Genomic DNA, 16,184 nt, shown 5'->3' with positions numbered 1-16,184 from the left:
ATGTGTTATTATCCTATACTTGATGGCTAAGTAAATGGGGTTAAATAAAATAACTCCTTTCTCTTTCATCGCTCATAACAGACGTCCCTTTCCTCTCTTTTCTCTCTCTTCTCTCTCGACTGTCTTCACCCAACACCATTGATGAGATAGTAAAAAGCTTCACAAGCTACTTGTATGCCATAACCACCGATTAAATCAAGCTGAAAACACTCTTAAATCCATAGAACAAAAGCTGGGTTGAAGGTTCAAGCTAGGAATCAAGAAGGTGGATTATACTTTTCTCTACACAAAACATAAGAGTAAGCTTCTAAACACATGAATCTACTTATATCTAAGCTTCATGAGCATAGATGATTAGAGTATTAAAACAACTCCTAATTCAAGTTGAAGTTCATGAAGAAAGTGAGGATTCGAATATAAAAATGAGCCTAGGAGATTGTAGTTATGATAGTTGATGGATTAAAATGATGATTAGAGATGATTGATAATGAATATGAGTTCTTGAGTTGTTTTGAAGATTTGAGTGGTTATATGAGTTCTTGAGCATGCTATGATGTTAAGTGATGGTTTAGATTGATGGTTAGAAGTGATGAAATGAGTTTTGGTATGAGTTTGTTGTTGAGAGTTATGATGTTATATTCAAATTAATTAGAGATGTTTTTGAGATATATGATTTTTGAGTCCAAATTGGAGAAATTTCGTAGGCCTACTGACCTACTGTGATAGATGGTGTGTCAGTGTCTAATAGCTTTGAAGATTTTATAGAAAGTCCCTACATGAGTCTTGAGTACACTGGTAAAATTTCAAGCCATTTCAACTTCGGTTGATATTTCTTTAAAATGCAAAACCTAAACTGCACTTTATTACTGAGAATTTCAGAGAACAGGGGAAAGAGTCAATTATTTCAGTAGCTTCCTATGTGATCTAGCTTTCCAAAATTTTATGGTATCAACCTTATTGTGTTAGCCAGATATCCACCAAAGTTGAGCCCAGCTTGACAACGTTTACTATTTTTCAAAAATGGTAACTTTCGGTTGCACAAAACTGCCAGAAATGGTAGATCGTGGTAAAAACGTCATATCTCTCAAACCACTTGGAGTTTTCGACTCTATTTTTTTTAAATGGAACTAGACTCGAAGATCTTTCTTTTGGTATGAGTCTCGAGTCCAGGAGATGTCAGAGTCAGAACAGTTTAAATTTTGAAGTTAAGTCAGTGTAAAAACAGAGCATGTTTTGTTGATGTTTGTTTGTGATTTCTTATGTGCCTTATGTGATTGTGTTGCCTATGTGTTTGACTGAAGTTGGACGACCCTTATATGAGAGATAAATCGAGACTTAGAACCATGATTTTCTTGAAACCTATCCTTGAACTTAAGGATGTGAGATGAGTGGAGAGTTTATATAGAGTTGAGTAAGGAGATAGAATATGAGATAGAGCATGAGTCAAGGCTTGAGAATTTGTCAAAGAGTTTCTAATCGAGATTCATTGTATGACATGAACTTTCGATGATGATGATCCCTGAAGACACGAGCAGAGCAAGGAAGTAAGTAACTCCACTTTGACGGGAGATTTTGAGTAAGGTCTTCAGGTGGGCATTATTTTGAGTATACAGTTTAAGAGCTTTTCTAAACTATTTTAAATGATGATGAAATTATGAAATGTTTTGATGTTTTGAGATTATGATGATGTTTGAGAATTATTGACTTGCCAATATTTTTATGATGATGTTGAGCTTGTATGTTTACCCTCTACTGATGAGTTGAGATGAGACAATCGGGTCCTAGGCAGTTGATAGCTATCCTGCCAGGGCTAGTGTACACTGAGGTGACTGTGAGCCATCTTCGGGTCGGCCGGTCACGGTGCTTGAGAAGGAGGCCTACTTCTCAGTACCTTGATGATGATGAAGAGTTGTAGATGTGGTACATACATGTCGAGTACTTGTCTGCAGACACTTAATTATGATGTTTATGGTTAAAACTGCTTGGACAGGTTCTTTTAAGATATAATTCCTGTGTATTGCTGAAATGTGGCAAGTTCAATTTATAGCTCTATGAGCAGCTTTGTTTCCGGCGATATGTCCACTGAGTATTTATGTACTCACGCCCTGCATGTATTTCTAAACGTGCAGGATAAGCGGAGGGGGAGTATGGTGCGGTGCTGGTGGGGAATGTTTCGGGTTGACATTTTCTTTCTCTATCGTATGTTTGTTTTGTCGATAGAGTTTAGATATGAAGTTATGTTGTATTAAATCAAGCATTTAACTCACGATTATGTGTCTTCATACATATAGTCGGTTCACCTTTTGTTGTCACACTCTGAATATTATGACTCTACATAAAAATTGAGTTACACTTGTTTTGCTTTTCATGTTGAGATTCCCGATATTTGTCTAGTTATGACGATGTTGACGGATATACCCTTTTGATGAATTATGATAATCTTTCCTTAGCATGTTTCTTCGTGAGCTTCCGCTGTTGATCTATGTATTCTTTCTATATTTCCCCTTTCTTTTATTAGTCGTATCGATACTCGGTCCCCGCTATTACTAGTGTCGGAACCGGGCTGCGACAATTATGTACTCACGCCTTGCATATATTTCTAAATGTGTAGGATAAGCATGGCCGGAGGATGGCTTGGTGTTGGCGGGGATTGTTGTTTCGGATGATCACCTTCTGTCGTACTTTCTTCCCTATGGCAGCATTATATTTTTAGAGTTGTTTTAGACTTAATTAAGAAATACGCTCTCAGCTATATGTCTCCATACATATAGTTTGATCACCCTTTTGTTGTGTAACTCTGTATATTTTGAATCCTTATAAATATTGAACTATGACCGTTTGTAAATGTTGACAAAAACTCCGATGCTTTGGCTTTTATAGCAATGCCAATGTTTATGATCTAGAAAGGATGTTATGCTGCTAAAGTTAGTATGAATTGTTATCCTGCTTCCGCATAAAGATGAGATCAGTTTTCCAGCCTTTATTTCCTTCCTTTATTTAGTCGTATCGATACCCGGTCTACGCTATCACTGGCTAGATGGCGGGCTGCGACACACTAAGTGTTGAATTAATCTTTTGGCTTCACTCACTGTGTTTTGGGAAAATCCCCCTCCACTTGCTGAGTTCACCAAATTCTTAGTGTCAACGGTCATCCCTTGGTAGAAATATTGCAACAAGTCACCCTCAGAAAACTTGTGGCTTGGGCAACTATCCACCAATCTCCTAAATCTGGTCCAGTAAGCGCTTAAGGACTCATCATACTCCTGCTTTGCACCACTGATTTCCTTCTTAAGCGCATTCGTTTTGGTGGGAGGGAAAAAGTGCTCCAGGAATAGCCTTTTCATCTCCGCCCATGTAGTGATAGAATAAGGTGGGAGACTCGCGAACCACGAGTTCGCCTCTGCTGTCATGGTGAAGGGAAAAACAGCTAATCTGAAGTGTTCCTCCGTTACATCAGTAGGGCGCTTCTGTACCTTGCAGATCTTGATGAATTCACTTAGGAAATTATATGGATCTTCTCCCTTCTTCCCGTAATACTTAGGAAGAACATTAAGCAATCCAAGCTTAATCTCTATAGCAGTAGCAGCCGCCGGCATCCGGATCGGAGTTGGGGGGTCATCAGCTTCATGGCTGGAGAGATCACAAAGTCTAGGATCGTCAGCAGCCATCTCGTCTTCGAAACTCGCGTCGAAATCTGACTCAACGTCCTCTTCAAACTCCGTCTCTAATCCTGGAAAAGGTCCTGTTTGGGCAAACAGTCCAAGTTCCGAATCCAGCGAATTCAGCAGCTTTCTCGCCTTAGCCTCCTTTCTTAGTTTCTTGGCAGTTCTCTCGATCTCACAATCGTATAGGAAATTAAGCTTAGAAGATCTGCTCATAAACAAAAAGAAAATAAAAAGAAAAATAGATCCAAAGGGAAAAGAATTAAATTAACACCACTCCCCGGCAACGGCGCCAATTTGGTGGACGTCGTACACCACCAAATAATTCCTGCGGAATTACCAAAATAAATTAGTATATTGGTAAGCAGGGTCGATCCCACAGAGAGCAGTTTAAAATCATTCAAATCCCTAAATCTATAGAATCAGTGATGCCAACACGCCTTAATTTTAAGAAGAATTAATTAAACTAAGAATGCAAAATTAATCAAATAAAAATACGCTTGAAGTAAATCAATAAAAAAGGGTAATTCGGCTCAAATAAATCCACTCTAATTCAAACTCTGATCATCGACGCAATAATTAATTAATCCATATCAACCAACCAGTTATAGGATACCGTGAAACGCAACGGACGTACCCCAATTCCTACTTACGGTGTCAATAAACAGCTGGAGACGCCAGACCTGCTTATTTCCCTTATTAAAATATAACCTAGCTGGAGACGCCAGACCTAGATTTAATATTCTAATAGTATTACGATGAAGGAACCCAGTTTATATCAATTATCCTAGAGACGCTATTAATAATTAATATACCAATTAATTCCTACTACGAACATGGTAGTTTTATCACTAATCAGCCCTATTCCAACAATTACGGATTGGAGGTGCTAATTGACTGTAATCCAATTAAACTTAAGATGGCCAGACTTAAATAAAATCGAAATTATCTTTAAAACCTAGGAATTAATCGGAATCAATAGGAATCAATTTTAAAACCAATTAGGTCTCACAGATCATTAAATTAGAGTTTCATTATTCTCGCCGAATTTAAAGTTTAGCTACTCATACTTAAAATAAAAACAATCAAATTAATAAAACTCAACATGAAGAAAATAATCGAACAAAAACTAATGAAATAAATTGCAAGAAATTAAATTAACACTTGAACCAATTGAAGAAATCGTCTGCTCCCTTGCTCCAAATCCAGCCGCAATTTTCAACTAAAAGAACTAGAATTAAATCTAAAGTAAACTATGAATCAATGCTAAAACGTAGAGGATCAAAATTGCATTAAAGTAAAAATTGCATGGAACAAAAAAGTCAACTCATAATTAAAATTCAAAACTTGCGGTTGTCTCTAAGTTGTTTCTAAAGGAAAAATAACCTAACCTATATATACGTCCTTGCATGCGGCCCTAGCACAAAATTACGGGAATTAATCCCTTCCAAGGCCGCTAATCAACTCTTATGGGCTTCGGCCCTTTCCCAATTAAATCCAAAAATAAATTAAACAAGAGTTTTGAGCTTAATAAAAATGTAACAATTATTTCCAAGCCCAATCTCTAACTATCTTCAAACTTCACTCTAATCTCCATCAAAAGTTTGTCTTTCACCAATTCCTTCCATCAACAACTCCATCTCTAATTCTTCTCATCCCTGCGCCAAAACATTGCAAACTATGCAAAATCACATGAAACCAAAGCGAAACGCACACTAAACTAAGTAGCTAAAATAATCCCTAACATGCCCCTATGAATTTAAGTGCTGCACGTTGGAGTTCAGAAATACCTGAAGAATTCAGAAGAATTCGTCAAATTCGCAGCTGAACAGACCAGTCAGCTTCAAGCCTTCGTTTGAAGCCTCAAACATCCTCAAATCGTATTTTTCCCATAAATACGACTTCTTCGTCTTCGAGAGAGCTTTCCGTGGCCGCCTGTTTCGCCTAAATTGGAGTTCTGTGGAGGAAGTTATGGCCGTTCTGCCGAAACTGCCAGAACTTGATTTCCTGCGAAAATCTGACTCCAGCTCAGATCTTCTGAACTGTATCCCGCTCAGCTTTCACCGTTGGATGGACAACGAGCTGTGAAAGTCCCAAGAGAGAATTCTGCTTCACGCTAGCGTTGCTTTACTCTGCTCTCAAAACCCTAATATTTTGTGTGTATTTCCTGAGAGCAGACAGCTGTATTTAAATAAATAAATCACAGCTGTGGGGCGCCAGTTTTCTTGTGCTGCTCGAATTCTCCAGCTAGGGCAAGGAGACTTTGGGCCAGTCCAGGGACCGGATACAAGGAATAAAGATGGGCCTCCAATGAATTAATTTCTATGATCAGCTCAGACCATAATTAATTCATAAGTATTAATTCATTCCACTAGAGAATCAATACTGACTTATCCCTTTATTGCCGGTGATGAGTCGGGGCTTGTATTAAGACTTATTAAATCTCCGTATTTAAAATATCCGACATCCATTAATTAATTAGAGCTCTGACAGCTTAAATTAATTAATCTCTTTGTAATCCTTAAGCAGTACCACTCAAACCTTATTATTGCGCCTGAACTTAATCAACATGCAGGGTGTAACGCAATAAACCTTATTGAGCTCCTTAAGGGGATGTCATTATCCTATACCGGATACGGGTACTAATACAGATAACCAAATATCATATATTGACTGCTATCACCCAAGATACAGAGTACTCAAGTTACTATATAACTCTCACACATAGTAAGTCAAAGTGATATACGAATCAACATATATATTTGAAATCTTATTAGTATTAAGATTCTCTTAAGTCACCGAGATCTTTGATTCTTCACTTAAGTCAGACAGAAGAATACACCTCACTATGGTCCTATCAATACGTTATGACATACCAGTATAGACAAGTAGTCAAGATAAACTACTTCCATCTATACCGCAGCCTAAACCAATGACTCATCCTAAAGTCATCTCGGCTGTGATCATTTTATATCTCTTAAGTTTATTCCAATTATATGGTCTTCTGTGATCTACAACACACCATATAATCTACTTATATAGAGACAAAGGACATACATATGCAATCACGAACACAATCAGATAGGAGATTAAAATAGTGAACTTAGGAAACATTGTATACAAGCATAAAACGTTCTTGCTTTCAGTATACAAATCGAACAATCTCCCACTTATACTAAAGCAAACTTTTAGTATACAATGTGTCTATTTACCAATCACCTAACACTTCTCCCACTTATACTTAAAGTTTCCTAAGTGGGTGGCATCAATCGCGTTCCCATCTTTCAATGACCATTTGCGATAAGCCTTTTGTGAGAAGATTAGTAGGTTTCTCCAATATGTGAGAATTTATTCTATGAGCACAAAACCTCGATTTATGAATAATCATATAATTTGGTACTTACTCTCCATGTGTTTGACCCCTTGTGGTTCATGGATTCCTTAGAGTTTGCAACTGCACTTGAGTTATCACGAAGGTGATCCTCTCACGCAAACTACAAATCACTCTTAGATCCTGGAGGTAGTGGTCAAACCAAAAGGTTTTACCTCCCAAGGAAAACACATAGATCGAGGTTATTATTCTTTGTTCCGGTCAGCCTGGAAATCCAAAATCGTATAATCCAAAAAGGAACTAAACTGTCTAACTGGTAAACTATCCTTATTTTCCAGTCAGGGACTTGAAAATATAATTTACCACAGTTCAGTGTCCTTAACTAGGACTATACAGATATCTTACAACCATGCTAACTGCATAGCAAATATAAGATCTCGTACATAGCAATCCATACATGAAGCTATCTACTGCGGAAACGTAGAATACTGCCTTCATTTCCTCAACCTTAATAGGCATCTTAATACATAGTCTTTAGATAAAGGAATGCCATATCTAAAAGGTAGCAATCATTTCTTGGCGGTATTCATACTAAAACGAGCATTCACGGTATTAATGTAAAACACTCGAGATAAGCCCAACATCCTTTTCTAGTGATCCCTTATAACCTTGATCACAAAGATGTATACTGTACCTCGTTAGTCTTTCATCTGAGACTGTTCGGATAACCATTACTTTATGTCTTGACAATAGTTCCATATTGTCGCCAATTAGGAGGATAATATCTACATAAAATGCAAGATAAACCACATCACTGATGACACGAGAGCGATTGACACGGGATGCTTCTCTCCCTCCCTCACGTAACCTTCAGGTTGTTGCACATGGATGTCCTTACCTTCTCCAAGGTAATATATATGACATCCATTTGCCAGACCTCGATAGTTTAAGTGAGCTGCTATAGATAAAATGATCTGAATGTTCTGAGCATGGCACTGGCGAAATTATCATCATAACCTATACCCTTACACTGGGCATAACCTTTCGCCACCAGTCTAGCTTCGAAAGCTACGACCTTGCTCATTCGGGCCTGTCATTATCTTGTATACTCACTTACAACCTAAGGCTTTACTGCCTCCTGCTAGCAAGATTTTCTAGTATACACCCATATTCTTAATGGATTGCTCCATTGAGGCGTGTCAGGAATCTACATTCTCGTCTCCCACTAATTCCAAGTAGATATCTCGGTCGATTCTCTTATATTCACTACCAGGGACTGAATCCAAAGATCTTCCCAAGAACATAAATCGATCGGGTTGTCCCACAACCCTCCCACTACATTGGATCTGTGGTGGCACATGTGTGTCAACAGTGCGCGCAGTATCTTGTGGTACAAAACTCTTGCACACTTGGCTTGGGTGATGGAATCGCCTGTCTAATGTCTTTGACTCATCCAAAAACACCTAACGGATGGACTCGAATTTATACGAGGTCGTCCTAGGGCGGTAAGGTGACTCAAGTCGTCTCTCAAGGAAGGCTTAGCAGGGCTTCGATTGTGCTACTCACAGGAAACAGGAAAGGAAACCTAAACACTCTAATCGGGTAGATTGGGTCTGACACTCTCTCTTTAAAACTAGGCGTAATTAAATAAAGCTTGTAAATTATCTAATGCAGAATCAATAGAAAGCATATAAATCTATCTAGGCAAACGATAGGAAGCAGATTAAGAACGCGGGGAAGCCAATAACCTAGGGTTCTATCTAGCAATCTAGAAAGCATTAGATAAATCAACAATCATAAACACTAATTATGTAGGCGGGATAAACGAACAAGCAATTCATCAAATGAAATCGAAGCAACATTAATCTCTGCAAAGAAAGCAAACTAGCATTCAATCAAAATATAAAACATAATTGTATTCTTACAGCGAGTATGGTCCGGAAATCCAATCCAACGGAATGCAAATCAACATTAGCTTTAATCCAACGAATCAAAAGATGTTTAAGATGTTTCTAACTACTCTAGAACTAAGGAAAAACAAGGGAAAAATGCCTGGAGGCTGCTGGGGTCGAGAGTTCTCTTCAAAACCCTAAAAATTAGATTTTATAGGGTGAAAACGTAACTGCCGGATTTGCACAGGGGCGGCGGCCGCCGTGAGGCGGCGGCGCCGTGGACGGCGGCCGCCGTGGTACGGCGGCGCCGTCCCCCCTTTCGGCCTTTTCTTGAATTGTGGGACTTAGGCAGGTTTATGGCTGGCGGCGCCCGCCGTGACACGGCGGCGCTGTGGACGGCGGCCGCCGTGGGAGCCTTTCGCTGCTCTTCTCCAAGTAAAGCACGGCCCGCGCCGTGGGGCCGCGGCCGCCGTCTCGATGGCGGCCGCCGCCTAGCGGCGGCGGCCGTGAGCCTGACTCCAAAAATTGCTCGAAATGATGCCAAACCGCTCATCAACTCCCGAATCCTGCACACGACAGTAGTACACCCAAAAAGTCATCGAGCACGTGCAAAATAAATCACAAAGGTACGAAACGAGCTCGAATGCGCAGCAGGAAAACTCACAAAATAGGGCTAAACAACCCCCCCACACTTAATTCCTTGCTTGTCCTCAAGCAACAATCACAACATCGACAGAAAATCCTCCAACGATTCTTCCCACCAGGCAAACACAACCAATCCAAGTCTTTCAAAATATCGAAGTCCCCAATCGGGTGTTCAAAGTTAAGGTTTAAAATGCAACAACAAGATGATACAACTCAATCCGATCAGACCCAGTTCTCCGCTAGGGGTGAATTTCCTAATGCAATTTCCTTTATAATCATATCTCATCCTTTTTCACATTCTTACATTTTTTTTTTTCACATTTCACTTTCTCTTTTTTTTTTGGGTCAAGTTATTTTCGCTCTCAATAGACGGGCCATAATTCACGAGATTGAACTTTTGGAGGTGATCCAAAATATTCTCGTGTGGTTTCCCATGCTCATAATGAAGCCATTAGAGGAGCAGAGACCCAGATCTATCAAAAACTCAACAACCAACCAAACAATTCAACACAGAGAAAGATATTAGGAATTTGCACTGAAAACACTCCCCCTAGCTTCTACCGGACAAATCACGTCAAAAATTGCTCATCAGGGTGTTGCACCAAAACCTTAAACTAATTACACTTCATTGGGAACAAATCAATCAAGAAAAACGAGGGTAACAAACAACCAAGACACAATCCAGAATCGCCAAAGAACCACTATCAACATGCGATGCACTTAAAAACAAGCAAGAAAACAAGGCAAGGGGACCATTCGCCCCAACACAAGAAAGCCCAAGGACACAACAAGAAGACACCCACAGAATTTACAGATACCAACAAACGCCCCCCCCACACTTACAAACTGGCACTGTCCCCAGTGCAAACAAAAAGAGGGGTGAAAGAGGAAACTTCCCTAAATACCGATCCAGTGGTGAGTCTGTAGTGTCCCACAATGTCTGCCTCTCTCTCGTCCAAAGAACAAGCAGTCTCCAACACAACAACCTGCACTAAACAACAGAAACAAAAGAACTCAAACACAAACAAAACGAAAGATAAACAAAAACAAGAAAAAGCAAGAAAACATGGGTTGCCTCCCATGCAGCGCTAGTTTTTGAGTCGCCAGCCCGACTAAGAGAAACCCTTAGCCAAAATCTGATTGAAGCTCCAGCTGCCTTAACGCCCTTGTAAACACATCTTCCTGAATTGCAGCTGCGGGTCCTCCAAATGGGTGTTCCATGCTCATATCAGGGGATGGTCCTCTTTCCACCCATCCAAGGAGATCGAGTGGCACCACCTCATCGAACTTCTCTTCCAGTAGCAAGGCAGTCAGAAAGCCTTGCTCTATATCACCTTCCTCGTGCAGCTTATCCCGAAATTCCTGCTCAATGTCAGCCTCATCCTGCAAGTTAGCAAGGAATTCCTCCACAATCTCGTCCTCCTCCTGCAACTTATTAAGGAATTCCTGCACAATACAATCCTCATCCAAGGTGTCAAATGTTTCAACATACGAGCATATTTGAATTAAGGGGGTGGGGGTAGCAGGTTTTTTATCAAAAACAGAAAATGTTACCGCTCTACCTGCCCCTACCATACTTACAGTCCCCGTACCCACATCGATGCGAGTATGGGTGGTAGCCATAAAGGGTCGGCCAAGCAGCACGAGATGCCCATTCTCGCTTCTAATCCCTTTTCCCACATCTAGGACGACAAAATCAGCCAAAACTCTAATTCCCCTCACAACAACCTCAACATCCTCAACCAGGCCCCGTGGGCTACTAATAGAGCCGTCAGCTAGCTCTATCTTCATATTCGTGCATTTCAGCCTTTTATTACCCAATTTCTCAAAAATATCAAATGGCATCAAATTGACTGCCGCGCCCAAATCAAGCATCCCAAACACCTTTTCAACCCCACCTAAGCTAATATCAAAAATAAAGCTACCTGGATCTCCTTGCTTGGGTGGTGGTTGGTCTCGTGCAACAGTGACGGGTGGCCGTGGCTCACTGGGGCATTGGGTAGCCTTGATTGCCTGCACAGTTTTGCTTCTCCATCTCCCCATGGTTATTGGGGCCTCGTCCTTGACTACCTCGACGGCATGAGCTTGATGCGGCTGTTGATCCTGGTTTGGGAACTTCCCCGTTGGCTGTCCTTGCTGCAGCTGATTCAATGCTCCAGTTAGCTGCCCAACTGTAGTCTCGAGGCGCTTGATGGTAGCACTCTGAGACTCCATGTTCTGTTTGGTCATCTCCATGAAGGACTGCATGGTGTCCTCGAGAGACGGCTTCTGCGGTTGAGCTTGCTTCTGAAACTGTTGGGGGGCATTCTGGTATTGCTGCTGCTGCTGAAAATTCCCTTGTTGCATAGGGAACTGTTGATACTGCTGATACTGCGGGGGCTGCTGCTGCTGATAAGCTTGATTGTAGTTCTGCTGCTGAGCTCTCCAACCCGAATTGGAGCTTTGTTGCCCTTGATTAAAGATAGGCCTCTGTTCAAATTGAGGCCGTCCCGGATAGCTCTGGGCAGCATAGACCTCTGCTTCTCCTTCAGGTGTGAATTCCCCCATGCGATGGCACGCGTTGGTTCCATGACCAAGATCGCCACATATTCCACATCCTTCTGCAGGTGGCGCGTGAACTGGTGGGGCCTCTGCCTGGTTCATTCTGAGGTGTTGAACTTGCCTCATCAAGTCCGCTACTTGCTTCTGCAGTTCATTGTTTGGGGCTACAGCATGGGCTTCGACCCTCCTTCCTCTGATTGATTTCTGTTGAGAACTCGCGGCCAGTGTGTCGAATATCTCCTTGAGCTCATCAGCTGTCTTTCGGGCAATGTTGCCCCCAGCGGTACTGTCCACCATGAATTGTGCCGTCTGAATCAATCCGTCATAGAAGAACTGCATCAACATGACGGGTGCTAACTGGTGCTGTGGGCACTGGCGGAGGAGCTCTTGGAATCTCTCCCAAGCCTCGTGGAGAGGCTCGTCAGCTCCTTGCAGGAAGTTCATTATCTGGCTCCTAATCTCCTGAGTCTTGTGGTTGGGGTAGTACTTGAGCATGAACTTCTCGCACGCCTCTCCCCATGTAGTGATGGTGTTCGGCGGCAAGGACAATAACCACGTTCTCGCCCGGTCCTTGAGTGCATAAGGTAGGCACTTGAGTCTCAACTGATCTTCGGTGAGGTCCAACAGAGGGAAGGTCTGCACTTGAGTGCAGAAATCACGGACGAACTGTAAGGCGTCCTCGCTCGGCATTCCATGAAAGAGCGGTAGCAAGTTCGAGTCGTTGGGCTTCAGATTATAGTTCCGGACCGCCGTGGGAAGCACTATCGCTGAGGTGCTAGTGTTCCCAATAACCGGCCTAGAGAAATGTAACATCCGGCATTTTCACTACAGTATACTATATATTATTAATATTATTTGGGCAAGTGATTATTTTAATTTGTGGAGTTAAGCCCAATACTTTAGTATTTGGGCCAAAGGTTATGTAGGTATCTGAGAAGAGGCCCAAGTTCAACTCTTTTAAATCAGTAGATTAATGCAAATTGGATTATCAAAGTATATTGGCTGCTCAAACAACACGTGGCTCTCCACTCATTACTCAGCTATTTTCCAAACCGCCTTAGAGATAGTATAAGTATTTTCCTTCTCACGATCAGCCATTTTTCTTCACCCTGCAACTCGGTTCAGTTCACCAATTATCTCCAAGAATCTGTCACAGCAGTTCACCAATCATGTCCAAAAATCTCTCACAGCAGTTCACTTAACCAAGCAGGTAGTATCTCTGTGTGTATCTCCGTATGTTCTTCAATCAATTCCTTGTATATAAAAAAAAAAAAAAAAGCAATCAAGAACAGCAGAAAGGACATAGCCACACCAGATTAAACATAAGCATAGTTAATTAGTACACTGTGCTTCACCATCAAAACCTTAATTTTGCAGTATTCGAATAAGAAAGCAGATTAATAACAAAAGAATGGTAAAAAAGATAAGAGTCTTGAGCAGTAGATGGGCTGGCTCGCCGGAGAGGTCTCGAAGCAACGACGCTAGTCGATTCCTGAAATAGGAAATAGTTAGGGATTTATTAATACGAGGTGTTAAACTGGAAAATAGATTGAAGAGCACAAAAGAAAAAGGAAATAAGGTGAAGGAGGGGAATGGCAGCAGCAGGCGCGAGCCACCGCAGCGGAGGCGCGGTTGGTGGCGGCGGCGACCGCTGGCACTGCCACGGTGGTCCGCGGTGGTTGCCGACAGCAAGAAAGAGTTTAAGCGAGGGAGAAAGAAAGTGAAATAGAGAGAGATCGAGAGAGGGAGATTGATAGGGAGAGCAGAGAAAGGGCAAAGGCATACCTGAGGCAGGGACGGCAGCGCAACGTTCAGGCAGCGGCAGTAGCGACGGAGACGGCGTTATTCACTGGAGTTCACCGGACGAGCAGATTTGAAATGGGGAAACTTAAAAACCCTAGGTAGTTTGTAGCTTGAGAATTTGGGGGAAATAAATGAAAGAAAGGGGGAGAAGGAGAGGTGCCGGCCTCGCGGCGCCGGAGACGGCGAAAACCGGCGCCGTTCGCCGGAGAAGGGGGGGAGAGAGAGAGAGGCGGCCAGAGAGAGGGAGCGAAGAGAGGGAGAGATGTCTGCGTGGGGAAGAAATAGAAAATAGAGAGAGATTAACTTGTTTTATGTTTTAAAGAAGGTTATTAATTTTAATTTATTTGAATATGAAAATGGTTAATTGGGCTCAAACTAGTAATTGGGTTTAAGCTGGTACTTGGGCCTATTAATCTCAATGGGATTAGTAATAATAAATTGTGTTGGCCCTTGATAGTTAATTAGAAGATGAATCTAATTTATTTAATTGAACTGAGTAGTAGTTTATTAATTTGAGCTTAATAATTTTATATGAGGGATTATTAGCTATTAACTAAAATTTAGTTTGATTGATTAATTTATGCTATTATCCAGTCTAATTATGCATAAATTAGACATTAGATTATTTCGAAATTAGATTCTTTAAAGAAGAGGAAAAGAAGGGATTTATATTGTCCCTAAGTAAATAATTATTTATATTGGTATTTATTGGTAAATTTGCCGGATAGCAACTAATCTTCATACCATAAATCCCAATAGAGCTATCATCTTAAAACCAACATAAGTATCCTTTTAAATCAGTCCATATCATTTTCCTCATTATTTATTAGTCAGTTTTTATACTGAAGGTCGGATACAAGCAAGGGTAAAGCAATAGTTCAGAATTACTAGTGTCGTCAGACCACGATCAGGTGGGCTTTCTAAACTCAAAATCTGAAGTGCACACTATTTCATGATGTTTACATGAATAAAGTTATATTAAAGTTATTGACTTGCCAAAACTTTTATGAGCTTGTATGATACCTATCTGGCACCAGAAGTTAATCGAATTCGGATCCTGTTCTATCCAGATGTTAGACAGGATTAGTGTACACAAGGGACCGTGAGCCGATCTAGCATATCGGCCGGCCTAGGACCGTGAGCCGGTTTAGCGTATCGGCCGGTCTAGGTCCGTGAGCTGGTTTAGCATATCGGCCGGTCTAGGACCGTGAGCCGGTTTAGCGTATCGGCCGGTCAGTGACCGTAGAAGGTGGCCACCTTCTCGGCACACAGATATCATTGCAGATATGGTATAGTACAATGAAGTATGTCTACAGACACATATGAAGTTTATAATTATTGTAGAGATGTTTTATAGTTTTTGGCGTGCACAGGTTATTTAAATAAAACTCCTGTGTGATGCTTGAGATGGCAAGTTCAATTTATAGCTCTAAGAGCAATCTTTAAAGTTATTTCGGCATGTGACCATTGAGTACCTTTTTAGTACTCAGCCCTGCATATATTTTCTAAATGTGCAGGTTAAGCTGTGATGCAGATGGATGTCAGCAGAGCAAAGCTTTTGATATATAAGTACTTAATTAGGCTCAGGATTTCATGTCTTCATACATGTAATCCACTTAAGCTATTCCGCTGCAACGCTTAGTGCGTTTTACTTTATTGATGGGTTGCAAAGATTTCAAACTAATAGCTTACAGAACTATGTCACTTGATACTTAGACAACTTGTCGTTATGTATTGTGAGTTGTCTGCTTTTGAGTTTTAGAAGAGATTGTTTATGATTACCAAATACTTTGGTAAATTATTGTTTAAGCAGGTTAGTGATTTTTATTGAGATCTATTTTCTTTTTCATTTTCTTATTTTGTTTTCAGTCACACTTTTTCCCGACTTAACTATTCACTAGCTTAGGTCGGGCTGTGACAAAGTGGTATCAGAGCAGTCGTTTGCTCTGAGCCTAAATATTCCTTTGAGTCTAGTCTAACTTTGAATCTTTGGACTAGTATGAGTAATATAGTAAAAACTCTGCTCTCCATCTCATCCAGCTTAGCCAGGTATGGATTTTCAGCGTTTTAAAGTATCAATTTACAGTTTTGGAAGAGTTAGAGTTATTAATATCGCAACTTTGCAAGAAAGTTATTAATATTGCAATTTTGCAAGAAACTAGTATTTGGAGAAGTTTACATGTTTACAAGTGAGTGAATATGAATAACATGGTTTATTTATGAGTATCCTCTACTAGTATGAACTTTTTGAACGGATAAAGTGTTGTTCATATTTTAATACTTGTATCTTGATATGTGGGGGATTTTCAT

The 16,184-nt window shown here is 40.8% G+C and overlaps 1 long non-coding RNA gene across 2 annotated transcripts; it reads right to left on the bottom strand.

Annotated features, from left to right (window-relative positions):
• Window positions 1–13,018: 13,018 nt before the first annotated feature.
• Window positions 13,019–14,163, bottom strand: LOC130992905 (uncharacterized). 2 transcript variants are annotated; one of them, XR_009091465.1, is made up of 3 exons: window positions 13,857–14,163; window positions 13,436–13,563; window positions 13,019–13,324 (listed from the first exon to the last, which is right to left on the bottom strand). It is a non-coding gene; the product is annotated as an uncharacterized LOC130992905 (long non-coding RNA). The 2 variants fall into 2 exon arrangements; XR_009091464.1 differs by having other exon boundaries at window positions 13,019–13,563.
• Window positions 14,164–16,184: the final 2,021 nt, after the last annotated feature.

The sequence above is a fragment of the Salvia miltiorrhiza genome, chromosome 7, assembly GCF_028751815.1.
Source record: "Salvia miltiorrhiza cultivar Shanhuang (shh) chromosome 7, IMPLAD_Smil_shh, whole genome shotgun sequence".
Taxonomy (NCBI): Eukaryota; Viridiplantae; Streptophyta; class Magnoliopsida; order Lamiales; family Lamiaceae; genus Salvia; species Salvia miltiorrhiza.
This window is presented reverse-complemented; position numbering and strand designations above follow the sequence as displayed.